The 27,331-nt window shown below is 36.3% G+C and overlaps 1 protein-coding gene across 1 annotated transcript in view; it reads left to right on the top strand.

Annotated features, from left to right (window-relative positions):
• The window catches only part of FMN1 (formin 1), a 1,985,060-nt gene that overhangs the window by 1,009,284 nt on the left and 948,445 nt on the right, over window positions 1-27,331 (top strand). The gene's annotated exons all lie outside the window — the stretch shown is intronic.

The following is a 27,331-nucleotide window of genomic DNA, read 5'->3' as shown; positions in this document are numbered from 1 at the left end:
AAACTTTGCAGTTTTTCTTCCCAGGCATATGCTGAAAATGGGGTCCTACCCTGTCGGACTTTCCCAGTAATTAAATGTCAATAAATAAACACCCAGAATATGTGAAGCAATCATAGTCAGTATCACACTTGACACATCACTCTCCTCTTGACATATCTCATGTCAACTAAAACTACACTGATGCAAATATCAACCCATTCTGCATGTTAAATGCATGTTGCAAGAGACAACCCTGTGCACTCCCATGTGAGGCTTATGTGCCCCCCAATTCATTAAATATATTTTCCCCAAGGTCACACCACCATGGGGTAAAAGCAAACCTCTGTCATTTGCCACACATTTTGATATCATATATGAAAAAAGCAACAGCTGATATCAATGTAACATGCCCATGCTGTCAATCTGCTGTCATAACCATCTCTGCCATTTTCCCAAGACTTTAAGAAAACATAGATATTGGCCGCACTTTAAAACACAAAATGAACTGCTTAGTAACACAAGGTTGGGAATCCGTCTGCATATATCTGTGATAAGTCCTGTAATGATACAGTTGTTCAGGTTATTGTCTTGATAAGCCTTGAACATTCATTCATCTAAGTATTTTTGTCCCATAAAATCATTACATAATTTTCCACTATAAAGCTGTTTTATGCCTTGACTTCCAAGCAATTAACAAGCCTTCAGTGAAATTTGGCCCCACCCATTTCACCTGAGAGAGTATCCTATTGAAACTTCCAGGGGACACACTTAACAGGGCTTTGACTGGTGTGACATACTTCTGTGCATTTCTAGACTTAAAGTACTTAATTAGTTAAAGAACTGTGCATTTCTTTTCTATTTCACAAATGTATTTGAACCACTCTTTTGTATATGATTTCTTCACATGGAAGATGTTGCAGGTTATCCCCTTATACCTACATCAGTTCTAGAACCCTGCTCTACCCCATGATCCTTCCACTCTTTAAGGTTCTGGAATTTATTGTTGTCCATGATCTTTCCAGTCTTTAAAGAACTGGAATTTATTACTGGTTGCTCTCAGTCTTTTAAAAATTACCAAAGATATAGCTTCAGGAACAAAGCTGCTGTTTGCTTTCAGCATTTTAAAAATTGCTATAGACTATACCCTTCTGTTAATATTCTTCACTGCGCATTGTGCTCTGTTCTTGATGTTATTCACCGTGGACTATACTCTGTCTTTTAATAACTTTCACTAGGGACTTTATTTTGTTTTAATACGTTTCATTTTGGATTATATGCTGTCCATAGCATCTTCTAATGGGGAATGCATCCTGCTATTGATGTTTTTCACCAGGAATTGTAACCCGCTATTAAAATTCTTTACTGAAGATTACCCTATCCTTTGTCACTCACTATGGAGTATACCCTGTCCTTACTATCTTCCATAGGGACCATATTCTGTCTTTAGTATCTTTTATTAGGTATTGTGCCCTCTCTAACATTTTTCCTTTGGTCTTTAACCTGCAATTAATATCATTCAGCTGATATTGTGACCTGTCCTTAATACCCTTTGTTGGGGATTTTACACTCTCTCTCTAATATCTTTCAATGGGAAATGTAACCACTTTTGAATTTCCCTTAATGGGGATTATACACAATATCCTTTCACTGAGGTATGTACCCTGCCCTTAATAAAAATTCACCAGGGAGTGTATTCAGTCCTTTATTTCCTTCACTGGGATTAACCTGTTACCCTGTTATTAAAAGGATTTTTACTCTTTACGTAATATTCTCCATGGACATCTCATTGTCCTTAGAGTGACTGTACAATATCCTTAATATCATTCAAAGGTGATTGTACCCTCTCCTTAATATTCTTTGCCAGGAACTGTCATTTGTTGGGTCTGTACCCCTCTCTTTAATATCCTTCATCAGGAACTGTAACCTCTCTTTACTATCCTTCACAGTATCTGTCCCAAGTATTCTTTACTGTGGGCCTGTACACTGTTGTGAATATCCACTAACTTTACCCTATCCTTAATACCCTTCATTAGGGATGGCACTCTTTCCTTAATGTCCTTCACTAGGAACTGTCCTTCATTGGGTTTGCACTGGTATCATTTATTCTTGTCCTTAATATCACTCACCATAACTGCACCTTGCCATTTGTATCCTTCACTGGAATTGTAGTCTGATCTTGATATCTGGGTTGTGTGCCACTGTACTTAATGAGCTTTATTGACAATCATACCCTGTCCTTTAGTATCCTTCACTAAAGTTTGTGATCTGTCTTTATCCCTCAGTGTTTTATTCCACGCTTTGTGCTTTTTATTAACCTTATATGGCTGCTCCTTCTGTACACTTATAATGCTGCTTTATACTCATGGGGCCCCTCTGTCCCATGTTCTACAGTTCTCATCCTAATTTCAGATTCCCAGATAGTATTAACTCAGTTTACACTCCGCTTCTTGTGGAATAATGCAAGATGAAAACGGCATTAAAGAGCATTTTCTGGTGCTCTAGCAACACTAACGGTATTCTTCCACTCATTTTGTATTCAAACGTCTGATGCATCAGTCTAAATTATGAAAACAGAACATTTATAACCTCATATTTTATAGTTGTTGCCTTACTCATTTTACTTAGCATTTATCATATTTGGGTAGCTTATTTTCATCTGCAACTGGATCAAAAACTAATTTGGCCACAGTGGAAAAGGAGACTCACCAGGCAAAAGCAAAAATCCCATGCCCTCACTGGAATCCAAAAGATTGGTTATGAACTTTAAGGACTGTGATCAGGAAGAGATTTTGGGTCCTGAAATTTTGTTGACTGCCTCTTCAGCTGAAAATTGGAGCACCTCGCACTTGACTTACCCATAGGAGGCAGTATAGAAGACCATTGGCTCCAAGCTGTAACAATGTAAGTTTCTAATGCTGTAGCTTTTGCTTTCCAGAGAGACCCATAATAGCACCACAAAATTATTGCTTTATCAGTAATTAAAACTAGCATGGCTATACTTAACATCTGTGCTGAATGAAACTAGGCACAAATACTGTTTAAAGATGTTGATTACAGTTTAACGAAAATAGTGTGATGAGTCTAACAAAATCCTTTCCACAAAGACACCCCTAACTGCTTTAGGAACTCTTCATGTCATAACAACTGGATTATTAGGGATATTGGTCCAGAAAGTATGTTTTCTTCATTACAGGATATTTTTCATTTGTACCCTGGCCTTCTGCCTATGTACATAATTGCCAGACTGAAAGGGCCTTAAAAAACTCTTCACAGATTGGTTTATGTCAAACCTTTAAACTTTTTGCAAATGGAAAGAAAATATTGAAACTTACTGAAGTAACACATCCTGTAAAGTGAAGTAGTAGATATATTCACATAAGGGTGGATTTGCCAGCTGAAATAAGGAATATCCTGTCCTTCTGCCCCTCAACATATACCTGAAACTGAATTGACTCCAGCTGTCACACATGACTAAGTCCTAAAAGCGTTATTAAAAATAAAAATACTGCATTGATAGTTCCTGATAGTATCACTGGATGTATCTTAAATAACATGAAGTATGAATTAACTACACTTCTAACAACATGGATCTTTCTCAGCCCCCATACAAGCTTTGTAACAAGCGAATGGAGAACAGCTACAGCCATTCCTTTGCATAAGGGAGGACCTACCACAGACTCGGGCAGTTACAGGCCCATAAGATTGACCAGTCTCATATGCAAAACCATAGAAATAATTATCATGGAACTAATCAAGCAGGGACTTAGGGAAGCTCTAAACACTGGACCTGTCTCATTGTGGATCTGTCAAGGGTAGGTCATGGTTACTTAACCTCGTGGATTTTTTGAAAAGGCCACCAAAACAATGCATGAAGGCAAAATAGTACACCCTGCATACCTTGGCCTGGCCAAAGTTTTTGACACAATTTCCCACTCTGGCATGGTAAAAAAGCTAAATAAGCTCAAACTAAGCCCCTGTGTCACTCACTGGACTGCCAGCTGGCTCACAAATAGGAAGCAGGAAATCAAAATAGGGGAAGTTGCCTCCACAAAGAGACCAGTCACCAGAGAAGGCCTCAGAAATCTGTAATGGGACTTCTCCTGTTTGGCATCTACTTTTCTGAAGTAAAAGCCTATATCAAAAGGTTCTGGATGACTAAGTTTGCAGATGACTGCAAGCTAGGATTAGTAATTAAATCCCCAAATGACTTAGCCATCTTGCAGGAATAAATAACTTGGGCTGAATCTAAATTCCAGAAAATGCATTATTGTATTTTTTGGGAAGCCTCCTATTCTGACGGACTACCACATTAACAATACATCCATAAGAGTTGATCCAGTTATTCAAAATTTAGGAACGTATGTGGAAAGTGACCTAACCTTTTGTCAATATTTCCCCTTTACTCATATCTTATTAGACCCATTATTGAATATAACTCACCTTTTGGCATATATTTATCTAAACATATCACACAACTTGGTAGACTTCAGTAAGCCTATGAACTTATGAGGTGAAACATGTCCCCTTTTGTTCCACAGTTAGTAAGCAAGGATATTAAATTCCTTGTGGGGTTTTGAAATGCCTTGACATTGAACTATAAAAATGAATGTCATATACTGCACAGCTAATGCACCTCTGGTACAGATGATGTAAAGAAGGCTGCTCAATGGGTGGTCATATAACCACTAATATGTGAAGTTTCTAAACTATTCAGTTTACATTTCTTTTGTGACAAAATACATTTAGATTGAAAGTTATAACAGCCTTCCTGGAAGATAAAATTATTTATTTTGATCACCTTCTTTGAGATAATGATTTATTTCGATCACCTTCTTTGAGATATGAAATCTTTTCAACTATCAAAACCATTTTAGATCTATTATGACACCCTTGCACACTGAGTCTTTGGATAGTTTTCCTCCTGATCATTTAGCTTTACAGTAGACTGCGTTTGAGCCAGATTCCTTAGCTTTAAGTAACCTAATAATAAAGCATTGCTTTATTTCAAATGATCTCACAGATTTAACTGCAGAAACAGTCCTTGATCAAAATTGAACATTTACTCAAAAAAATTTGTTTTATTAAAATACATTAGTTAATCTAACAAATAAACATTTAAATGGCTTAATTAACGTGCTTATATGGACCAGCATATGTCACAGAATTAGTTCTTCTAAACTGTCAAACCCAAAAAGTAAAGATTCAAGATGTATTACCTTGTTAGAAGATTTATCAAACTAATGTAAATCTCTGGTTATTTAGAAGTGGATTCACTACATAATCCCATATGGATTAAATCAATTGCCAGAATAAAAAAACCTGTCTGCTGCTGCCACTTCTTTCCTTAGCTGCATCTATTGCCATGGTTTATCTGCTAACAAAGATCTCCATGGATCTGATTTTTGATGTCAGCGGATGAATTTGAGCTATCAGACTAATCAAGATAATTCAGTTGCTGTCAGTCCATTTTAATAATATTAATATTAAATTAGTGGATAAAATTGCCGATCTTCATATTTGTTACATTTAGGTTCATAGGAAAGTACTAGACTAGCTACCCTTTTTGGCCATTTTAAGCCTTCCACTTAGGGAGAATCAAACCCTGTACGTTTTATCTGTGAGGTAAACACCTTAACCATTATTCCAACTCCCACCATGGTCACAGGATGGATTTGCTACAGTTCTGCAGTTAAGTAAATAGCTTCTTCCCCTTAATGCAACTCATTAATCTAGCTAGAATTATAGTATCTACGTATGTGCTGTAGCTCTACTGGACCAACCTAAATAATGGAGCATTAAGTATTAGCTTTGTACTTTCCTCTTCATCAGTTCATGTATTCCTTATTCAATTAACAATTTAGTATGGATTCAAGAGACATGTATCATGAGATAAGACAATAAATGTATTACTTACAGTGGGTTAATTTTGATGTTTTGTTGTCACCATCTCTGTCAGTATGCTTAAAATACGTTCATTTTCCCACATTTATTAACATCCACATAATGGTACTTGAAAATACTTACTTAACCCCAGTAAAACTAGATGCTTTAGGTGTAGTAATCTTTTATTAATTTATGCCCTGTGTAAAATAGAACAGGCTCATATTTTGAAAATGCAAGTGTGTGTGTAGACATTTGGTCGAGCATGTCTCATAATTTAATGAGGTATAAAGTTGTCAGCTCTAATATCACTTGGCAGGGTGCCATAATTATATGTTTTAGCATACAGTTTGTGGTAATGTATGTATTAATCATAATTGTCCAAGTCATTGCTCGTTTAGTAAAATACTGTATAAGCAAGAAATGACTTAGGCTTAATATATATTTGCAGAAATGGAAACTTTGTTTAGCTCAGCTGAGATATCTGCAGGATTGTCTAAATATATTAAGAAATATCCTCACTTGTGAGTAAAAACATCAGTTCTGTAAATAATAATGTAAGACATTTTAGGATTATGTTTGTTTTTAGATTATTCCTTAATAAGTGTCACAGTATTTCAGTCATTCAGTGGAAATTGATGAACTGGAAAATATATATAGACTCCAATCCATTCAATTGTCTAAAATTATTTTGTATGGAACAAGCTCCTGTGGACACTCACAATACCATCACAACTCGGGATTGCACAACACTGGAGATGAGGAGAAATTACCCTTACTGTTTTATCAATAATCTCACACAACAGTGGCTTCCAGTGCTCCTGCCCCCCCCCCCCCAAGCTCCATAAAACTGCAACTATACTGCTGTTGCACTATTATGCTAACATAGTACAACAAAACACAACTTGATGAAATGATAATTTGATGATATGGGATCACTCTCATAGGTTCGTGAGTGATGAGTACAGGGGAGATGACCTCCCTTGATCTAGATGTGAATCCTTCATGACATGATCAGGTGGGCGATATAGAAGGTTTCCTAACTACTTTGCTTAACATCAGTGTCAAAGACTACTGTCAACTTGGGTCCCAGATCCCTGATGACTTTTTTTTTCTGTGCTCAGTGGATTGTCACCTATATGGGTAGCTAGGGTAACCTTTGTCGAAGGGTATGACAGGGTACTTTTTTTTTTTTTTTAACTTCAGGCAGGCCATGGCTCCAGTTATCCGTTTCTGTGAGGCCCTTCTGGAGATGGAGGTGTTCTGTTTTAGATTTGATATGCCGACCAGTTTGCAGTAGTTTGCAGTCATCTGCATAACCCTTTCTGTGTTGCTTGTTGTGTTTGCTTGTACTTCAGAAAAAACAAGAGAGGACAGTGGACCCAGGACTGAGGACACCACCTGTGGGACTTGGCTTTGCTGTTGAGTCTGACATGGCTCCAGTGGGTCTGACCCTGTGGGTTCTGTGGCTTAGCCAGTTGCATCTTGTGATGTATGGTTGTGATTTACATGTGTTTTGATGATACCTGATTGGGGATTTGTGTCGGTGTGGGGGCCGTGGCCAGGGGGCCTTTCCGGTGTTCCTAGGCTGTGGCCTTGGTCTTTGTCTCTTCAAAGTCAAAAGTCAAAAAAGTGTCAAGAGTTTAAAGTTCAGGGGCAAAAGCAAACTGGGTTGGAAGCCAAACTGATCCAAAGTTCTCAAGCAAGTTCCCCATGATTCCTTTATGAGTTCCATTATGATCCTCCTCTCCTTGGCTTGCAGATAAGGCTTCAAGCTTCAGGGGGTGTGATTTCGCCCTTATTCAGTAAGTGTCAGTTAACACACTGGGAGGTAACCCAGTTTGTAGAGGATGGCTACAACATGAGACACATTTCCTAGTACAGGCTGGTAGGCGGTGGCTTACAGAATGATTTGGCACAAGTAACCTTTGGTGTACAACTAATGACTGCCTTGATATCACTACCTCCACCACTATAAAGAAACATTTTTCCGATGGTTCTTGTCTACTGTCTGTGTACTTTTTAATGTTTTATAGTCAGTTCTCTGACTTTTGTGCACCTACTTTATTCTTGGTTGTGGTTCTCCTATATTAATGTGATGTTTCTTGATTATTTTTGCCGCTGGCCTGGATTATGACAAAAGGGTCATTGGGCAAGTCCAGCTACCCAGTAATGCAGTTAGAATATTAAGAATATGAGCTACTAATTAGATTATGTAAGATATGGATTTGTTTCCCTCTCTACTAGTTGCTAATTGCTTTAGTGAAGCTGACTAGAAAAAATGCATTTCCCCATTGATTTCCCCCAGATCTTTTTAAATAATTTGTGCACTAATATAACTGTTAGCATGACAACTGTTAAATGTATTTGTTTATTTTCTGTCTTCATCCGGCACCTTCTCTGGAGTTAAATAGCCAGTGATTCATATTGCTTGCTATTTTTTAAAATAAAATACATGTTTATATAATCCATTTTGTTATGCAAAGATCAGTGTAGTCTCTCTGAAATGCTTGCATCACTTGAATATTTTGTTGATATCCAGATCTGTAGTTCAGTGCATAACATTTTCATATGAATTGTATTACATTTAGTATTGTTTTTGCTTCAGGTTGAACACTGGGGAAATAACATTGTTAGCTAGTCTTTGTTTTACAAGGCCGCTTGCAGAGCATTTTAAAATAAGCATGTTTTCAACACTGAATGTTCTGTTTCATGTTTTCAGCAATAAAAGTGCTCAAAGTGGACAGTGACACCATTTCTTCACAAAACAAAGCCAGTAGTTAGAAATGTCAAGTAGTGTAATTTGTATCATGTGTATGATCTAACACAAAGTGCATCAATCATTCCAGAGTCCTTCAGCTGAATGATTACCATATCAAAGACACAGGATGACATTGAAGATAATGGCTTTTCTGTTGTCTATTACCTCTAACCAGCTTCAAGTGATTATTAACATGTGTTCTTCTTTAAGTAATAATATGAATGTCGATATTTTGAAGTCAGCTTTTTTGATGTCAGTGGCATGAATATGCCACTGCATTTTGGACTTGAATAATAACTTCAGAAATTTGGCATTGTATGCATTCCTAAAGGGAATACATCAAACAGAAGCTGTGCAGAGATGCTCAAGAAATTAGCAAATCAGTAGCCATGGCTCAATATTATAATTTATATTCATTGCCAAGATGAAGGCTAGAATGTTCCATGTTACTCATGCCAAGGCCTATTTATAGTTTTCTTTTTTCCAGATTACACTGACTCTAAATTTGTTAATTTCCTAATGAATATCATTTTGTACAAAAATAGTAAAATATATAGTGCAGATTTTTTTTATAAGCATAATGCAGTTTTGGGCACAGAGTTGCAACAAGTGCTTTCCTGTTCAGTGTTCTATTAATCAGGTCTGTTTTTATTTCTCTTTTGACATACACTGTGAACAAATTTTAAAAGGTATGTAATAAATCTGAACAAAATAGTTGCTAATGGCATTAGAAGTGCAGAACTTTTTTTGTCTTTCTTCTTGAAAAAGCATCTGTATTTAAAATGTTTGATGTGCACTCTTATGGTAACAGCTGATGTACTTAAATATATATTTTGGTAACAACAGCAATTATTCACTTTATTAAATGTATATCTTCACCGTGAATAAAGCTCATACAGCAGACAATGTGCTAAATCAAAGAAAGACTTCCCTACATCTTTCCAGCAAAATGTCATAACATTTCATGCAGTACTAGAAAGGCAACTTTTCAGGCAGTTGAACCAATCACTGTGCACATTTTGAATCTCTTACAAATGATCTTAATACAGCATAATATCATTCTGCATGTGGTTGGGAAACAATTCAGGCTTTGTGAATGTATTATACTGTTGACAGTCTCCATAATTAGTAGTGACGTGCTGAACAGTATTATTTATTATCTGACTGTTCAAATAAGTGTACTTCATTTCTCAATTTACTTTGTAAAATTAAATTTGTCTATAGTTATGCTACTGACATGCTTAATCATGCACAGTAGACAATTTCAAAAAAATACACTTTCTCTGGAAATTTAAAAGCTTTGGATATGTATTTCTTCACAAAGTATAACTGGCATCATAAGAATTATAAATCCATTGATTTCTTAAGACAAGAAGTGACATATTGACTGTGGTGTTTTAAATGGATGTATCCTCTAACAGTTACTTGCTATTTTGAAATTCTTAGAACTGCACCTCTCATTTTAGTGTGCTTATATACAGCTTATAATTTAGAGAGGCATATTAAAGAATACTTTAAATAAATGTAACGCATAGCATATCAACACTGTCAATGAGGAAATGCAATTTAATATTTAGGTTCATAGATTAGTACTAGGCTAACTGCCCTTGTAAGCCATTTTAAGCCTAGCCAATTACCCCTTGTGAGACTCAAACCCTGTACTTTGTGTTTGTAAGGCAAACACCTTAACCATTAGGCCAACCTCCATTTTGAAATTAAATTGTGGCTCAGATTCTGTAAGAAGGCCACTTGGGTTTATTGCCTCATAGTTTCTATTTGCTAATGCCACTGGTGTCTTCTGCCCCATACTGAGCAACTGGATTTTTACATGTGTCCTTACACATGAAGTTGATGGAAACACCTACTCTTTATTAAAGCTTCTGTCACTGTGACCTGTTCCCCACATGGTAACACAGTGTGCTCACTCTGCTGTGAAAAATACAGTGCAACATTTTGGTGAAGCCCCCTCCCCCCAACACACACACACACTCTTCAGTTTAACTATTCATACCACTAAGAAAATTCATACAGAAGGTAGGATGCTGGACTACTCTCCTCCAAAAGAGCAGATTTTGACTAGGTCATTGTATCCCCTTCCAAAGGGGCTGTACAGTGATGTACATAGTTGCTATACAATTGTTAAGAAGTTAGTATTTTACCCACAGTGCTTATGTACTGACAGAATGATTTTTGTTTTTTTATTTCAGATTCAGAGCAAAGGAAGGCTTAGTATACATTTACAGGAGCAGGAGACTGGAAATAGTTGTTAATAGATGCAAGTAACTGTAGATAGAAAGCTAACTGTGCAATATTAAATACTGATATCAGACTTGTTTTTCTGTGTATGCTTCTGATACTTGATAGACTTACTGAGCATACCAAAGGCGTACATTTTCATTTGCAGATGTGGTTGTAACAGCTCACTGTTTTTCTTTTCAAAAAAATATTTATTTTGCTTTGTGAGCTTTTCCACATTTATATCATGACACAAGGAGCTGACCTTATTGTTTTCTACTTTTCAGACAAATGCATTGTTGGGCTGCTTATTGGTTGAAGCAAGAAATTTTAAGGGGATGTTGTTGTGCAACAAGTCTAGTGTCAACATGAAAGCGCCCAGAATCATTTTATATGTCTTTACGTGATTTTTGTGATTTAGAGAATTGCAGTTTGGAAATATGGCAACTTTATTAATTTAGCAAAATATTTAATTGCTTTTATTACTTTTATCTAATTCTGATATTCTATTCATCACTTTGTGCTTACAGAGTAAATTTATTCTTACTTACAATAACACTCATTTATCGCTGTTCTGTCTGTTGTCTTGCAATTCTTTTTTCTAATTGATACATTTAGTGAATTCCAACTTAATGATCTAATTAAGACATACATTTATGATCAAATGCAATGGTTATGGTGAGTTTTTATTTAATAACAGGGTACTTGAGTTTGGATACTGTGTTAACTGTAAAAAGATGTTTGAACAATTACTTATTTGGATAGTCAATTGTTCTCATCCAACTCGTTAACACAAACTTAATTAAATACTATTTCCAGCTTTGTATCTTTCTTGAAGGAAGATTTGTTAGTCATGGCAGTTTAATCTAGTAATAGTAACTTAAGAAATAATAATATTAATAACTTGCATAATGAATTAACTAAAGTTTCCGGAAATATAAATGAAAGTATATCATTAAATTCAGTTAACAGGAATAGCAAAATGATTAATAAGTATATTACTTCTGTTATTGAATTAGTAGAACCAATTATTTTGAAGTTGCCTGAAGTAAAGATTATTTATTCAAGAAAGTGCAAGAAGACCAAGAATGAAATTAAGGATAAAACCATAAGCAATTCTAAAGTAGCAACTAAGCCTTAGACTACTACTAAAAGGAAGAAAAATAATAGTTTCACTGATAGTTACTAAGAAAATTAAGCTTCAACAACATGTTCAACTTTTCATGCTTCTAATATCTCTGTTGAATTTTATAATGAAGCTTGAGCCTTCTTCCAACAATGAGATAAGTAATGTACAACTTAATGATTCTTTTATTTTAAAAAGTTTTTATCTGATTTTACATATTCTAGCAATAAATAAACAATTTGAAACAAAATAGAACAAAATTATATACAAAAGTCCATAATAATTATATACACAAAACCATTAGTACTTTTCTAATAGATCATTACATTTCTGACAGGCTATGTATGGGTGAGTTACATTTCTAGTTCTCATTTTTATGGTTGACAATTCATTTTTCCAAACAGATTTGGCTAGACATATACATTCATTAGTAAATGACAGGGTAGTTGTCCATTTCCAGTTTTTATTTATAACTTTCCTAGCAATAGCTTGGACAGACGAAAGAATAAGTATTTGTGATACTGGAATAACGTCTGGGATTGCATCATTGAACCAAATCAAGGAATCTGTAATAGTAGAATTATCTGGCCACAATGCTTAGCAAAAGTTTTTTAAAATCAATCCAGAAACATGACTCTGTGTTGTGTTCTGTGATCATATGAACCCAATCTGCATCAAGGGCTTCATTGCATCACCAGCATTTTATTTTCTTCTAATTTATATATAACAGTAATTTTGTGGGATGTTAGAAAATCTCTCTCTAAAAATTTCCATATATAAATCTTTCGGTATAGAGAGGACATTGGTTTTCTTAAAGATTTTAAGTATAGTTTCTTACTTTTCTCAGAAACTTCTTTATTTTTGTCAAGTAATTCCAGTACGGCAATTCAGGTGGAATGAATTCAGTTTTAATAAGCTTAGATGTGATTGATAAGTATGACATATCTTTAGATATACTATTATTATATTAGAATAGAAGTCTAGGATTTTTGGAATAGTTTTAGTTTGTATGTCTAATGCCATTTTAATTTTGTCTTGAATATATTCTTTACATGCTTGTATATCTTAACCAACTACTATTTTCCAGACTGTATCTAGCAATCAGATAATCAGCTGAGTGTACTTTATTCCCATTCATAAATTGATGCTAGTAAATTAAATTACTGTTCTCTAAGTCAAACATTTTCCTTATATTAAAATATATTAAGCATCCATTTGTGGGTGGGAGTCTATCAGCATGGCACATCTTGACTTGGCAATATTTGCTCCTGCTTCCTTGCAAAAGCACTCCAAATCTGTCCAATTCTGAGGGCATCTCTTGTGCACAGCCCTCTTCAGGTCACCCCAGAGATTTTCTGTGGAATTTAGGTCTGGGGTCTGGTTGGGCCATTCCAAAACTTTAATTTTCTTCTGGTGAAGGCATTCTTTTGTTGATATTGATGTATGCTTGGGGTCATTGTCATGTTGAAAGGTTAAAAATCTCTATCTTCAGCTTTCTAGCAGATGCCTGAAGGTTTGGGGCCAAAAGTGACTGATATTTGGAACTGTTCATAATTCCCTCCACCTTGACTAATGCCCCAGTTCCAGCTGAAGAAAAGCAACCCCAAAGTATGATACTGCCACCACTGTGCTTCACCATTAGCATGCTGTTCTTTTGGTGATGTGAAGTGTTGTTTTTGTGCCAAATGTTCCTTTTGGAATTGTGGCCAGAAAGTTCAACCTTGGTCTCATCAGACCATAACACATTTTCCCACATGCTTTTTGGAGACTTGATGTATTGTTTTGCAAATTTTAGCTGGACCTGGATGTTTTTCTGTGTAAGAAAAGGCTTCCATCTTGCAACCCTACCCCATAGCCCAGACGTATGGAGAATACTGGAGATTATTGTCACATGTAGTACATAACCAGTACCTGCCAGAAATTCCTGCAGCTCCTTCAAATGTTGCAGTAGGTCTCTTGGCAGTCTCCCTAACCAGTTTTTGTCTTGTCGTTTCATCAGTTTTGGAGGGAAGTCCAGTTCTTTACAACATCACTGATGTGCCATATTTTCTCCACTTTTTGATGGCTGTCTTCATTGTGTTCCATGGTGTATCCAGTGCTGCGAAAAAAAATTTTTGTACCCTTCTACTGACTGCTACCTTTCAAAAATGAGATCCCTTAGATGCTTTGTAAGCTCTCTGAGAGCCATGGCTTTTGCTGTAGCAGGCAATTGAGTAAATGTCAGAAAAATCCTACTAGGACAGCTGAACTTTATTTTGAGTTAATCAGAGTCTCTTGAATTGATGGCAGGTGTGTACCCAAGAAGACTGAATGTTGTCATTAAATCAAAAGGTGCTTCAAAGTATTTGTTTAAGGGTGTGCACACTTATGCAACCAGTTTACTGTACATTTTTTTATTTTTCATATTTTCCCCCTAACAGATCTATTTGTTTTTCAGTTGAATTGTACAGGTTATAGGTCACGTTAAAGGTGGAAAAGTTTTGAAATGATTTATTGTGGTCTCATTTTGTTATTCAAAAAGCACAAGACCAGCAAACAGTGGCAATATTATCAGACTTTTTTTGATGCAAAAGCACATAGAGTAAAAATCAGACCGGTTTCGGCTATACTGTTACTTTAGCCTTCATCAGTATAACTGTATTAAACATATTACTCCTTAATATAATTAGAAACCAAGCATGTGACCAATTAAAAGTGCTCATTTAGTCCAGGTTTAAATAAGCCTCCTAACTTAATGATCCATTTTTTCTACTTGGTATTTAGTATTTGATGCCAACCAGATTTATGGGATCTGGACACCCCCCTATTCTGTCAATCACTGTAAAGATGAATACAGCATTTTTATGCAGTATGATGTGTTTGTATAAAGCACTAGTTGGTTTATGATATTTAATGTCACTAAAATGTTCAGACATTCTAAATTTCAATGGCCTCAATGTTTTCCCTATGTAAAAAGAAGCTGAACCACTGCAGCTAGCAAGGTATATTATCCAATCGGTATGACAGCAAAAAATGTAATGTCAAAGACCTGAGCAGTATTTTGGCTACTGAAACATTTTGTTTTGAGAATCCTGGGGCAATGGACACAATGTCTGCATGGGAAACCACCTTTAAGGGATCCCCTGAAAGTGTAACTTGGGCATAGTGTTTATCCTTCTCATGCTGATGTTTATAATGATTGAAATGTACTGCAAATTTTTTTCCTTTCCTGAAGAAAAATTGGCATTTGTTTTCCAAACTTTCACTTACTCTATTGTCAGCCAACAGGATATTCAGTGGTGTTGGATGCTGTCCATCAATACCCCTGTGTTATGAGCATAAGTGATCACAAACCTTAAGGGGAATCCCTCACCTTTGTGTTTTTCTTTATAATGAAGGAGGTTCTCCCTTTCCATATTTTCCACACAGTTTTTAACATGTAGGACCTGTCCCATTTTGTACTCCGTGTCCCTGAATCTAGATTCCAGGTCATCTCTGAAATGCCCATATGTGCTCTCATCAGAACAAATGCGTTTCATCCTCATGAATTGGGATTTAGGAATGTTCTTGCAGGTATGGAGGGGGATGAAAGCTGGTGGCATGGAGAAAGGAGTTATGTTCGGGGAATTTATGATAGACTTCAGTGATCAAGGTATGATCCAGAGCCCTAATCACTAAAACATCCAAGAAGGTGATCCTATCTTTGTGATAATTAACCGTAAATTCTATTCCCCATTTGTTCTCATTTAAATAACTAATAAACTCCAATAGATATTCAGCATCTGCTCTCCAGACCAACCAGCAATCATCCAGGTATCTCTTCCAAATATCCATCTCTCCCATAAATAAATTGTAGGAGAAATCATAGATGATCTATTCCTCAATGTATGCCATAAACAAATCGGCATATATCGGGGCAAATGATGCTCCCATGGCCATACCCTGTATCTGCAAGAAACATTTGTCCTGATAAAAAAAGACATTCTTAGTGAGCACATGTTTTGTGAGGCCAATAAGAAACATATTAAACCCAGTTGGGTAAAGTTCTGTTTTGTATAACCAGTATTCCAAGGCCTCAAGCCCTGGCCAATGTGGGATATTGGTATACAAGGCTGTGACATCTAGTGTACACAATAACCAGTCCGGTTCAAGTTGCATTTCAGAAATGACCTGAAGGAATTCAGTTGTATCTCTGATTCTAGTTCTTACACATTTGAGTAATGGTTTCAGAAGTGAGAAACAGGGACAGGGGTTCAGTGAGAGAACCCCTTCCTGAAACAATGGGTCTACCTGGGGGACTGTGGGGAGTTTTATGTATTTTGGGCAAGAAATAAATAGATTGTTGACTGGGATCCGTTAATGTCAACTGTAACTTAGAGGTGTTGTTGATAATACCCTCCCCTCTAGTGCTAACGACAAAAACTCATCGATCTGCTTTTTAAAGAAGGGGGTGGGATCGATTCTTAAATGGGTATAGTATCTGACATCCGAGAGCTGCCTGTTGGCTTCCATGTCATACTGTGTCCATTCCTGCACCACCACAGCCCCTCCTTTGTCAGCTCCCAAAATCACCAACTCATGGTTACTGGCTAACTTAACAATGTTATCCATATCGATCATTGAGATATTGTTAGCTTTAGATCTGTGATCCTTTGAGTGAAAATGTAGATCTTTGAGGATAGAATTTTGAAACATGAACACATTGTGGTTCATAGGGGGCATGAATGAAGATCTATGTTATCTGAATTCATCAGTAGTCTGTGAGGATAGCTTGTCCTGAAAAAATAATTTTAGGTTTAAATTCCTACAAAATGTTACTACGTCATTAGCAAAATTCTCTTCAGGCACAAAGAGTCCAAAAATAAATGATGTACCTTTATTTAAAATGTCCATGTCCAAAGTAGAGAGGGCATGGTAATATTGGTAACATTGACATTTGTTATTTCCTTACAAACATTTTTAACAGAGCCTCCATGTTGTTCACTTCTGTGTTTCCTGCCCCCCCTCCTCCTAGGTTTAAATCCAAAGGGACATTAGAGTTCCTTCTTTTCCCTGCTGAGGAGCCTGTGACACCTGAAGCTTCAAATTCCAGTCATGAGGAGGATTCCTCCCCTGAGGTCTCTACATTGTATGTAGATGCCTTTTTCAAAATGGATCTAGGGCATTTCCTTTTTGAAAGCTTCCTGTCAAATTGTGCGAAGTGGACATGTTTGTCTCTACCTATATTAACCCCCCCCCCCCGTCATAATCTGCTAGATCTCTGTGAAATTTCTTTTTCTTCCTATCTCTTAATTGGGACTCAAAAGACATAAGTTCATGACTAAGATTTTTCAAACTGAAAGTGTAAATAGGTTGTCCCTCATATCTTCTAACTGTATCACACAATTGGGAAATGGACTCTATTTCACTGTCAATAACTCTATTGTGATGTTCAGCTAATATTTCCACAAACTTTAAAGAAGCTTGCTGTTGGGCTTCACCCCATTATTTTAAAAGGATCTCATCAGGATTGCTAACTAGAGGTACATGCATATATGTAGGCCTCTTGGTGTAATCCCTTTGGTAATGTATGCCCCGAAGAGCTTATGCCATACATTATTGCACAATACTCGCATGTGCTTAGTAAGTTTAGAAAAAATGTCCACAGCAATCTTCCTTAGTGGATAGATCAATGCCACTCCCCACCATATTGGCTGTGCCAAGCTCAAGTCAAATCCTCGTGATCGGAGGCTAACCCACGTAATAAACTGTTTAATTTCATTGGTAAGTGTATAAAAAATACATATATAATGACCAAAGTATGTAAGAAAACCCCCAGAGAAGAAAGACTGACATCAGAAATCCTAATGTTCAAATGTGTTCAAAAGTTCAGAAACATCAATTCACCACCAAAGCCATAATAAACCATAATAGATGGAAATAGGACAATGTTAGCCACTATGTTACTTTATAAGGACAATATCAGCCCCTGTAATATATAATTATCAATTTCACAGTGCTGAGTCCATTGTAAAAATCTATCTATTAAGATGTAAAATACTTAACTCAAGGCAGTCTTAGTAATAAATGAACAATATCAGCCCCTGTTATTTACACAGTGCTGAGTTCATTAAATAAAGACCCCTGAGATGTTCATATAAGTGCTGCATCCAATTCTGTTTAAAAAAACACCAAAAGGCATTTATATAGATATAGAGTGGTGCCCCTATTGATTCCAGTCATCAGAAATTCTTCCCTTTTATCTATGGTCAAAAAATATTAAGCAATTTCCATAATGAAACAGCAGGACAGAAATAGTGGAGAGCCCCACACTGATGTATGCAATAGTAATAATAAGTAAAAATATACATACTAAGCACATATGCAATAGGCCCAATTTATGTATGGCTCTTGTTGTCTAAACCTTCATAGCAATGGACCCCTGTAATAAGCACCATACAAACACGATCATAACATCATAACATTTCAAGGCTTGCTTGTGACCAAAATCATAATCACTGGATAAAACAGGTGTAACTATTCAAATGTTACATAGAGACATATTAGCCAATAGCAATTTAAATAAGTAAACCTTAGGTGATGCAATAATTATGGTTGTAAAACATTCATTTAGCATACAATGTGTCCAAAAAATAAGTTATAAAGAACCAGTAAATGTATGGCACCATAGGAGATAAATAGGCCATACTTCTCTATCTATGTCATATAAAGAGCACAGTGCTGTTGTCTAAACCTTCATAGCAATAAACCCATATAGTCAGCACCCTGCAAACACAATGAAATCATTGTAAAATTTCAAGGCTTACTTATAACCAAAAACATAATCACTAAATAGAACAGGTCTAGCTATTCAAATGCTCGATGGAAACATATTTAAACCATAGTAGTTTAAATAAGTAAACCTTAAATGATGCAATTGTGATGGTTATAAAACATTAATTTAGTGTGCAGTGAGCCCAAAACTAAGTTTTAAAGGTAAACCTGTATCATTCACCCAACACAATAAAGTGTTAAGGTTACTAAATATGTCCATCATGGAGTCATAATGTCCCCTGTAGAAAAAATCAGACCAAAAAAGTCAAATATGATAGTCCCAATAAACCTGGTCATGTTTTGCGATGTTTCTGATGCGTATCCCACAACCTGCAATCCAAAAATGAGGCAGTAAATAATGCTTCCACTGTTCAAATTCCTTTTTTGGCAAAAAATGGTGTCCCACAATCAATAATGTAGAACCCGTTGATACGCCAAAGATAAATGAGCAGTAAACTGCCTAAATGTGTAACCATGACAGTTTGGTCGAGTTCGATATTAATTTAAAGAACATTCGTCCCAATGGAATGTACATTCACCCAACAACATGTGAAAATTGCTAATATGTTCTTCCTAAAGACATAATGTCTACCAATATAAGAATCCAACCAAAAGAAGCCTAATAATTCCAAATAGTGCGTGTTTCGATGTTTCCGATGCTTGTCCCTAGACCCGATAATCAGAAAGGCAAAACAACAAAATGTATAACCCTGGTTATAAACAATGTCCAAGACACCAAATTTGAAGTCCTTGAAACAGAAATAAGTGCTCCTCCATACGAATCCCTTTTGGCAAAAAATGGTGTCCCACATACAAAAGTATGAAGACCCGTTGTTCTTCATACATTGGGAATCTTTTGAATCGCAAGTACCTCATACCTTCTAACTTTGTTCATTATTTGGGACTGCTACTGATTACCGATTTATATATGTATACAGATGAGATGGGCTTTCTGTCATGACTTTGCTATATTGGGCAAGGCAGTCATTTTTTTTTTGTTCCTGAATGGGACTAATGTTCTTTAAATTATCACTGTATTTGGCCAAAATGATTATTTCCTTACCCGGACAGGTTACTGCTCATTAAGATACAGCTAAGTATATCATAGCCATGATACAAATGAAGACAGTAAATTAAGATTTTTGTTTTTAGTCACTACTGCTTACTGTCTCAGAATACCTTCTGAATACAACTTGTAGTTCAGTCCAGTATATGAACAGACGGTCAGCTATTACAGAGAAACAAAAATCTTCCAAGACAATAAACAACATGTTGGTTCACTCACAATTGTTAATTGGGTTATTTTTTCCTTCTCCTCAACATTGCAAACCTCTGCCTCCAAATCAATCACCTTTATAAAAACTTGGCTACCTCACCCTCGACTGTTATAAGATGACAACCTTTAATACTTTAATTTTGAAATTTGTACTTTATACTGCAAAGAAATCAACATGCCAGGTTGCTCAGAAAAATGTGTTAAATGGTTTCCACCTGAGGTTTATGTCTTTCATAATCTCCATAACTTCTGATTTTTAAAATTCATTGCACAATGTCCAACAAAATAAGTGGATGAATATTCCCTGCTCCTTTCCCTTATAAATGGTGAATGACTGCAATATATTATTAACTAGCATATACTTTGAAGAAATCAATCTTTGAAGGGCAGTAGAACCTTTTGTTCACTGTTACATCTTTGTCTTTTTTTTCTTGTATGTACAAAATGATAAAACATAAGATGAAAAATGTTTGGATTTCTGTTCGTAAAAATTAAGAATTTTAGCTGTTCTCCTTTCCTCTTGCATGGCAGCAGGAACTATATCCATATATTGTCAGATTGCATGAAGATGAAGTCTTATAAAATTCTAATTAGCTGCACCTGTCTTCCCCCTAAAATGACAAATAGTGTACTCTTTATATTTGATTTTAATTGGCTTGTATCACATTTTGACATATGTGGGATACTTTCCTAATGCCTCAGAAGCTTAACTTATAGATTTTGTATCTCTGCATGTCTACCTTGCCAATCTGTTTAATAGTAGGACACACAGCTGGCAGATTACTGAAACAGCTCTATGGTACAAACCTTGCAGCAGTAAAAATGTAGAGAGTCATTATGTTCCTTTTTTAGGCTGCCAGACTGTAACTCTGCTATTAGAATGTGTTTTCTTGTAATGCTCTAGCATTTTGTGTATGAGGAGCATGTGTTTTATATTGTATGTCAGCTATGACTCGCACTGATTATCATGTAAACCATCAGTCATACTGCATCACAAATCACATTTATTGATACCCGCACATGACATTTATACATTAATGAACACAGACACAATCGCACACACAAAGTGTTCCATTCCACAATTCAAAACACTCATCTGAATTCCAGAAACTCTACAACTGGCAGTACATGCAAAATTGCAGAACAGTCATTCATGAATTAGTACCTTTAATGTAGTGAGACTTATCATATCGCACTACCTAAAGAACATGCACAGCTGAATTTCACCTGCAGTTGGCAAGAAGTACACAAGCAACAAATAAAGTTAAATCTATGTAAGGCAATATGCAAATAACTTAATTTGTTAAGGCTAGTTTGCAAAGTCTTGTAGTGTTGAATCTGCTGGAAGGATATCCCCACCTCCACTCATTCACCCACACTCATAGGCCTTTTTACCACTGAAGGCGAAGCTACATTAACACTTCGACATATGTCACTGTTATCAGTGTAATATATCCCTGGAAAGGCATTGAAAAGCCCATAAATATAAAATTAGATGCAGTGACCCGAGACAAGTATTTCGAGTTCAGACAACTTGTCTTTTGTATCCATGAACATCCTACCTCACTGATTGATTGTTTATGGTGGTAATCCTGGCTAAGAAATGCCCAGCTCTTCCTTAATCCAAAGAAGACAAAACTAGCACTCTTTCATCCCAAAAACACCTCCCTTGTCACTGATCATTTCAACATCCTTGCATCTGACAACACTGCCATAGAAATAGTGCAGGAAACTAGACTTCTAGGTTTTATCATTGACAATAAACTTTAATTTGACCCCCATATACAGCAAAATATAAAGAAAACTCATCAAAAACTGGGAATCTTATATAGAAACAAACATTTTTTTTTACTGCAGCAACAAAAACTACCCTTGCAAAAACATTTTTACTTCCCTCTATTCTGTGTGGTGCCCCTATTTTAACTAACTTACAAAATTCTACCCTATGAAAGTTGGAACAGTGCTACAACAAAGTTTGCCACAAACTCTAAATATTACACACGCCACTGTAAACCACTCCTAGAATTAACACTGGCTTGAACTACCCAACCAACTTGCTTTATTCAGCTATCCACCTTGCACAACCTTATTTTCAAGCCTACTGCCTGCACTGCATTAGCTAGTCTAGTCACACATTACACACCAAATCGATCCCTATGATCAGAAGACAAAAATCTTTTAGCTATCTCAAAACCCACAAGAAAACCTGGTCACTCTCTGTATTCGTACTCTGTCTCTATACATTGGAATTCACTACCTCTAGCTACCAGGCCTAACTGCATTTCAAAGCCTCTTTAAAAAATCATCTCAAAAATACATGGCTGTGCTCCTGCATAAAGCCTGCCTAATGCTCAGATCTTTCTCTCCTCACATTTCAATCCTCACAAACTGCAAGATCCTAAAGGTCTTCTAACTCCTTCTATATCATATTTTTAAGCTGCTGCTCAGGCTTTTATTGCTTCTATTCTCCTTAACTCTCTCTCACTATATGTCTGCATCGCTAACATTCTGGCTGCTATTTCTACATCATGTATGATGACAGTGACTATTATCGTCTGTAATGTTTTAACTGTATAGAACTGTTTGGCTGTGTAGTAATATATTACAACATCTTGTAGCAGTTTGTTCTTTCAGCTTATTTTTGTGTAGTAGTTCTAATGTTAATATTTATTGTATTGGATTGTACTGTATTTGTATTGTACTGTATGTGGAGCTTTTCTCCCCGGGCCTCTGCTGAAAACGGGTTCTGTAGACCCAGTCAGACCACCCCGGTAAACAAATGTCAAATAAAAATAAATAAAGGCAGTTCAAGCGACCTCAAACTGCCAAACTACCTACCTACAGCATAAGCAGCAATCATTTAAACAAACTATAATCCACTGGAGCGGCATTCCAAACGCAACCAATTTCTATTCATCTTGCACACATGGGAGCTTTGTCCTTCATGCCCTCCTCTAAGTGTGGGATGGGCCCAGATCTATATTAAAGAACAGAGACCACTTTCAGACCAGTACCTTAGGGGAGGAGTCATCCAATACCGACGGTGAATATGCCAATACTGGCAATTCTCCACTTAAAAAGAAAACCAATACACATTACCCTTTAGACATGGTAGGAAATCCAGAGGGGGGAGGAAACATAGAAACAAATACATCTACAGATTCCATGATGGGACTGATTCAAGCACTACTCAAGTAGACACACAAATTTTTGAAAATGTGTTGAATTTATCGGATCATGTATTAACATTAGAACAAAAACAAGTTCTTAATAAAGGGTTAAATTTTGTTCCTAGCTTTTTTTGTGATGAATACCAAACCTCATTAGATGTTATTGATTTTTGTCGTAGACTAAACCTTAAACTGTTTTTTTCAGAACAGGATAGTTCCAATGTTCAAAGATCTACTGATTTCACCTTCCACAAATCAACATTTCAGCCACCTATGAATAAGAATGTAGCGATATTTCAACAAGCGGTGTTAAAGGATCTACATTTTCCTCTTTTTGAGGTTGTTACTGGCAGGGACAATATTAGTTCTAACGAAAGAGTGGCTTTGTCTGAACTCAGAAACAATCGTAACATAGCAATAGTTCAAGCTGACAAGGGGGGTGCAGTGGTAATCTTAAACATGGACTTTTATATAAATGAGGGTTTACGACAACTATCTGACAAACAATGCTATATGAAAATGGACATTGATCCAACTATGACATTTAAAAAAGAAATTGATGTCTTTTTACAATCTGCATTGGAGGAGGGTATACTCACTAACAAAATGGTTCAACATCTACAGGTTAAGGAACCGGCTAGACAAATTTTGTATCTTTTGCCCAAAATACACAAATCCCTTACACATCCACCAGGTAGGCCTATAGTTTCTGGTCATGGTTCTCTTACAGAACCCCTGTCTGCTTTTCTTACCCAATATTTAAAACCACTATTGTCCTTGGTGAGAGCAAGAATTCAAGACACCACGCAATTTTTGCAAATTATTGAAGATTGCCAACTAGAACCCCATTGGATAATGTGCACTCTGGATGTTAAATCCCTCTACACTAGTATTCCACATTGGGCAGGGCTTCAGGCTGTTGAATATTGGCTTGTTAAGTCAGAATTATATTCTCCGGGTTTCAATACTCTACTCATTTGTCTCACCGAACATGTCTTAAGTAAAAATGTGTTCTATTTCCAGGGTGATTGCTATTGGCAATTGCAAGGTACGGCCATGGGGGCTTCTTTTGCCCCCATCTATGCAGATCTTTTCATGGCCTACCTTGAGGAATGTCTGATCTACAACCCTTTACACAATTTATATCTTGTGGAAATAGACATATGGAGAAGATATTTAGATGATTGTTGGATGGTGTGGCGTGCAGATGCGAATTATTTACAAGAATTTTTGGAACATCTGAATAACAATATTTGGGGTATTGAATTTTCTATTAAATCCAATAGAGATGAAATAACTTTTTTGGATGTTACAGTATATCGTAACACTGACAACACACTTAATACAAAAATTTTTCGGAAATATCCCCAGTTTAACACCTTGTTACATGCACATAGTATGCATCCACGCCACACCATCCGGAATATCCCTAAATCTCAATATCTTAGAATTCGGAGAATCAACTCATGTTCACATGATTATTCTACAGCCAAAACTGATTTATCTAATAGATTTTTGGACCGGGGTTATAGCATTTCTGATATAGAATTAGCTAAGACATATTCTGACAACCAAGATAGAAAGTTATTGTTGGAATACAGGGACAAAAGTCAAAACATCAACAACTCTAAAGTGAGACTAATTACGACACTGGGTAAAAACCATCAGACTGTTAGGCAAGCCGTGAACCAAAATTGGAATATTTTACTAGCAAATGATTTTTTGAGGGGAATATTAGACAAACAATGTTCATTTTCATTCAGACGTGGTAAAACATTAGGCACCCTATTTTCACATTACAAACAGAGAAAGTGGGGCAGCCAAATATAAACAACTCACCATATTGGGGGACGAATTATTGGGAACATTCAGGTGTGGACATTGTGTTTCTTGTTCTCATGTTAACTAGTTGAAACAATTTACAAGTTCTAATACTAGCAAAGTGTATGACATCAAGGTGTTTGGCAATTGTTCTACTAGCTGGGTCATTTATTTGGCTACATGCCAATGTAAATCTTTCTATGTTGGCAAGACTTCACGTTCATTACGTATTAGAATTGGGGAACATCGTAGCGACATACGGAATCATAAGGCATCTAATGCTTTATACTTACATACAGTTAAACATCCTACTGCCCAGTTTATGTTTACAATTATTGATAAAATTACAGGGAACAGGCAAAACCAGATAGGTTGGCAAGGTATCCTGAGCCATAAGGAGAGATATTGGATTACACATCTAGGAGCCCTCTTCCCTCCAGGTCTTAATGACCATTTATAAACCATTTATATGTTATTTTCATTCTTATTTATATACATTTTTCCCTTTGTAATTCAAGATCACATTATATGCTAATAACATGTTACCATCTGTCTCATGTCAATCTAGTTTATTACTAGAATCACAATTTGTATATATTAGTATTGTATGGGGATATATACTATTTTCCTCATTCAACAGTGCAATGTTGCTTTAAATTTGATTTGAGAGCTCTATGCAAATGTTTGTACTGCCATTGGTTTGTTCACAGATTTAAACAGACGTTGACTATGTATTTTTGAATGATTTTTACTCACTGATGAAGGCTGGTGCCGAAACTAGTATGAGTTTTTTGAATTAGGGCATTTTTTGTCCTTTTGTTGCCTCAGAATAAACGGTGATACTATCTTGCTGGCTTTTGGTGTTTTCATACAAGGTTGGTTGGCCGTGCAGCCGTACGTGCGAGGGTTTGGTGTTTGAATCTTATATAGAAACAAACATTTTTTTTTACTGCAGCAACAAAAACTACCCTTGCAAAAACATTTTTACTTCCCTCTATTCTGTGTGGTGCCCCTATTTTAACTTACAAAATTCTACCCTATGAAAGTTGGAACAGTGCTACAACAAAGTTTGCCACAAACTCTAAATATTACACACGCCACTGTAAACCACTCCTAGAATTAACACTGGCTTGAACTACCCAACCAACTTGCTTTATTCAGCTATCCACCTTGCACAACCTTATTTTCAAGCCTACTGCCTGCACTGCATTAGCCAGTCTAGTCACACATTACACACCAAATCGATCCCTATGATCAGAAGACAAAAATCTTTTAGCTATCTCAAAACCCACAAGAAAACCTGGTCACTCTCTGTATTCGTACTCTGTCTCTATACATTGGAATTCACTACCTCTAGCTACCAGGCCTAACTGCATTTCAAAGCCTCTTTAAAAAATCATCTCAAAAATACATGGCTGTGCTCCTGCATAAAGCCTGCCTAATGCTCAGATCTTTCTCTCCTCACATTTCAATCCCTCACAAACTGCAAGATCCTAAAGGTCTTCTAACTCCTTCTATATCATATTTTTAAGCTGCTGCTCAGGCTTTTATTGCTTCTATTCTCCTTAACTCTCTCTCACTATATGTCTGCATCGCTAACATTCTGGCTGCTATTTCTACATCATGTATGATGACAGTGACTATTATCGTCTGTAATGTTTTAACTGTATAGAACTGTTTGGCTGTGTAGTAATATATTACAACATCTTGTAGCAGTTTGTTCTTTCAACTTATTTTTTGTGTAGTAGTTCTAATGTTAATATTTATTGTATTGGATTATACTGTATTTGTATTGTACTGTATGTGGAGCTTTTCTCCCCGGGCCTCTGCTGAAAACGGGTTCTGTAGACCCAGTCAGACCACCCCGGTAAACAAATGTCAAATAAAAATAAATAAAGGCAGTTCAAGCGACCTCAAACTGCCAAACTACCTACCTACAGCATAAGCAGCAATCATTTAAACAAACTATAATCCACTGGAGCGGCATTCCAAACGCAACCAATTTCTATTCATCTTGCACACATGGGAGCTTTGTCCTTCATGCCCTCCTCTAAGTGTGGGATGGGGAGCTTGCTTTGCTCCCACACATAAATATTAATTCTTTGGTTGCACAACCATGAGCTAAGGCCAAATTGCTACTACTGTTGTTCTATAGTTGACTGAATCTCGGTTGACTGTAGTTCAGTTTAGCTGCGTTTCTAGTGAAATGTAGTACATTTCCAACCTTTTCACAAACTAAGCCATTGACAAAATTGATTACTACCATATATTTCTAGCTATCTGTGTATGTG

Source organism: Protopterus annectens, chromosome 6.part0 (genome assembly GCF_019279795.1).
Source record: "Protopterus annectens isolate FY-2018-M chromosome 6.part0, PAN1.0, whole genome shotgun sequence".
NCBI classification, from domain to species: Eukaryota; Metazoa; Chordata; order Ceratodontiformes; family Protopteridae; genus Protopterus; species Protopterus annectens.
Note: the sequence above shows the minus strand (reverse complement) of the source record. Positions and strands in the feature narration are given on the sequence as shown.